Source organism: Dipodomys merriami, unplaced genomic scaffold, assembly GCF_024711535.1.
Source record: "Dipodomys merriami isolate MVZ:Mamm:240054 unplaced genomic scaffold, mDipMer1.0.p SCAF_318, whole genome shotgun sequence".
Lineage (NCBI taxonomy): Eukaryota > Metazoa > Chordata > Mammalia > Rodentia > Heteromyidae > Dipodomys > Dipodomys merriami.
The window spans coordinates 256,284-259,539 of record NW_027204693.1 but is presented as its reverse complement, the minus strand read 5'-3'; the positions used below and the strand labels follow the sequence as shown (position 1 = coordinate 259,539).

General features: G+C 33.4%; 1 pseudogene; it reads right to left on the bottom strand.

Moving 5' to 3' along the window:
* Nucleotides 1-878: 878 nt before the first annotated feature.
* LOC138841364 (U6 spliceosomal RNA) lies at nt 879-975 on the bottom strand (annotated as a pseudogene).
* Nucleotides 976-3,256: the final 2,281 nt, after the last annotated feature.

The window sequence follows — 3,256 nt, the reverse complement described above, 5'->3', positions numbered from 1 at the left end:
TCTTTTGTGTCCCTACAAAATATTTTCACAATCCAAATAAGTGCAATATCTTTTTTTTTTTTTGGTCGGTCATGGGGCTTGAACTCTGGGCCTGGAGCTATCCCTGTGATCTTCAGCTCAAGGTGAGCCCTCTACCACTTGAGACACAGCTCCACTTCCAGTTTTCTAGTGGTTTATTTGAGATAAGTGTACCACAGACTTTCCTTCCCAGGCTGGCTTTGAACCATGATCCTCAGATCTCAGTCTCCTGTTTAGCTAGGATTATAGGCATGAACCACCAGTGCCCCGCAGCACCAATATTTTACTGTAAAAATTCATGGATTCCGCGGAATTCTTCCAAGTTAATTGCCTGCCTTGGATGGAAAAATGTATTCAATAGATTTTGTAAACATGTATAATAATTTCTTCAGAGTTTGTGATTTTTTAAATAAGAAATAATTTTAATTTACCTGTTGAAATGAGTAGTACAGAAACTAAAATATTTCTGGTGCTTGTCTGAAAAAGTATATTTTAAAATATTCTATATTCTATGTTTGCATAATGTTCATAATTTATTTTCTCCTAGATATACATTGAATTCTATATTATTTTATAATATATACGTTCATTAATGTGTCCTTTCCGATTGTATTCCATATAGAAACAGTTTGATTCCTTTTTTTCTAGGTCTTAATATTATTTTTCTTTGGGATAAAATGACAATGTTGTCTAATTTGAAAAGTTTTGTAAAGTTTATGCTATGTAAACGCCTTTCTGAGGTGATTTAATACACTGATGTCAAACTAAATTTAATTATATGAATTACGTGTATTGTTACACTTGTAATTTTGTAATCAACTTTTTAATCACTTTTTTTCATTTCTTGCATCTGAAGAATGAAAAATTTGGAATACTTCTCAAATTTTCATATTATCCTTGTGCAAGTGCCATGTTAATCTCTGTGTTGTAATTTGAGTATACGTGCTGCTGAAGCATGTAGTATCCTCTAAATTTAATAGTTAATGCTGCAATCTTTATACAGGCTTATATCTATGGGTGCCTACTTGTAACAAGAAAACCTTATTGTTCCTAACAATGCTATCGATCTTATTTCCCTAAAATTCTGTGAATATTGGAAAAAATTATATTGATCAGTCGATTGCTCACATTTCCAAACTATTTTTGCCAATGAATACTTAAGTCTTTTTATTTGGAATTTGATCATACTCTCTATTATTTATAGTTAGGTCCAAAGGTGATGGCTTTTTCAAGTACTTATTTGTCCAGCTTTGTGGACCTAATGGATTCAAACTAAGCGTTGCTTAAGCGCTACTTCTAAACTTCTTCAGCTGACATTTTCCCAAATGAGGTGTTACTGGAACAAATGTCTACCTGAGCCTTTACCCTTCTTCCATGTGGGAACAGACCAACCAGAATACCTTACCCTGACAGCAAAGATTTTCTTACTAGAACAAAACTAATCTTGGTTACAAGGGATCATAGAGAGATGAACAGTTCAAACAGAACTGTTCAGACAAGAAGGTATTTTATCAAAATATAATTGTTTATTATACCTTCCATTTAAAAGTAGCTAAAGCCAAGAAGTGAAAAAATTGTTCTTATGCATGATTACTTAATGTCCTGGCCTGTCTGTAAGTTCCTGGCAGGAACTTACACTACTACCTTTTTATCACCAAATATTTTCATAGTTGCAGGAGAAGTGCATATGTTTCTCCTCGTTATTAGGCATTAAATTGATAATGTTTTAATCACAGTGTTTCCTCTTGCCTCCATGCTGTAAATCTACAAATGATAAAGCTTTAGATCTAATTCTATCAAACACTGAAGTAGAGATAATGGAATCATACTTTAAAACAGAGTTGCCTTTGATACAGTAACTACAACAGAAGAATACACAACGTGTGTCTTTTAATCATATTATATATAGTTATATGTGCTGATTTTATATTTCACACAATGAAACTTACTAGAATTAGTTGATAATTTGACAAATAAATTGATATTTATTTACTCCAATAAACAGAATTGGAATATAAATATTTAGGTTTCAAATATGTATTAGACTAGAAAACGTATCAATGCAATCTTTTTAGTATAAACTTGTGATACATTATAACTCTTCTTGGTCTTCCGAATCCACATGATAAAAAACAATGTTTTCCTCTAATCTGTAATGGATATTACTCTGCTGCTCTGTTTATTGTTTTAACTCGCTTGTCCCAAACTGTTTTTATCCATATTTCTGAAGCATTCTTACTGATTATGCCCAAATTTTGCTAAGATGTCTAAAAAATATTATTCTTCTGCAGTACCCATGGATCCTAGGATCCCAACGCCCCTTTACCTGCATCATCAGATAACAGGGGCAAGACTTTTCACCAAGGCCCATGCAATATATCAACGCAAAGTAATTGAAGACCCATCTCAATTATGCATTTCCTATATTTCAGGGCCCCAATTCCTTGAGATGCAGGAATTAGCAGTAAGCAATTGTGAAATGCAAGGCAAATTAAAATGAAGGATGAGATCACAAAATTTGAGAGAAAGTACTGTAATTCAAACATTCAACTTACAGATGACCAGCCCATATGAGTGAACAAGTTCACAAATTGTCATAAGATTATTTTTAATACCCCTCACCTATGATTAACGAAAGATTTTATTCCAACATAAGTGGGCCAAAAAATAGTTCCTAGAAAGATAGATCTATAATTGGTCTACAAAAGCCCGAAAACTTGACTTAGAGGTCAAATGTAATTCAGAAAATCATTTGAAGCACTAAGAAGTGCTTCAAAACACTGGGACTTCAGTACAACATGGTTCTGTGGTATAAAAATGTCACTCTCAAACCAATGATAATCTACATATAATCTCCTGAAAGTATATTCCTTTTCAAATAAACTTTTAAAAATCACTTTCGCCCTTACTTCATTGCTGGTGGGAATGTAAACTTGTTTAACCACTTTGGAAAGCAGTATGGAGGTTCCTCAAAAGACTTCACATAGATCTCCCCTATGACCCAGCAATCCCACTTTTGGGCATTTACCCAAATGTTTACAAACAAGACCACACTAAAGCTACCAGCACAACAATGTTTATTGCAGCATTATTTACCATAGCTAAGATATGGAACCGACCCAGATGTCCCTCAGTAGATGAATGGATCAAGAAAATGTGGTATATATACACAATGGAATTCTATGCCTCCATCAGAAAGAATGACATTGCCCCATTTGTTAGGAAATGGAAAAACTTG